Source organism: Mus caroli, chromosome 15, assembly GCF_900094665.2.
Source record: "Mus caroli chromosome 15, CAROLI_EIJ_v1.1, whole genome shotgun sequence".
In the NCBI taxonomy this organism is placed as follows: domain Eukaryota; kingdom Metazoa; phylum Chordata; class Mammalia; order Rodentia; family Muridae; genus Mus; species Mus caroli.
Genome location: NC_034584.1, coordinates 89773498 through 89773872, shown reverse-complemented (window position 1 = coordinate 89773872; position 375 = coordinate 89773498).

Sequence of the window (375 nt, the reverse complement as noted above, 5' to 3'; positions counted from 1 at the left end):
GAGGAAAATACCTAATAAAAAATAAATTAAAAAAAAAAAAGAAATGATGCTGGAAAACCAGATATGCATGTGTTAAAGAATGGAACTACAGCAAAAGAAACCATGAATCAAGGTAAGAGACAGCCTTCTGTGTGGGAGAAAGTCTTTAGTGATGAAGAATTTTTAAATATATTACAAAGAATTAAAAAAAAACCTAAACAACAAAAACTCAAGCAAGCCACACAATATGTATGCTTATGAAAGGAACAGACCATTTGTAAGAGATGAAGTACAACTGACCAGGAAAGATATGGGGAACATGTTCCTTTTCACTAGTTAGTCATTAGGGAAATGCAATCCAAACATTGAGATTCCATCTCACCCTGGTCACAATGG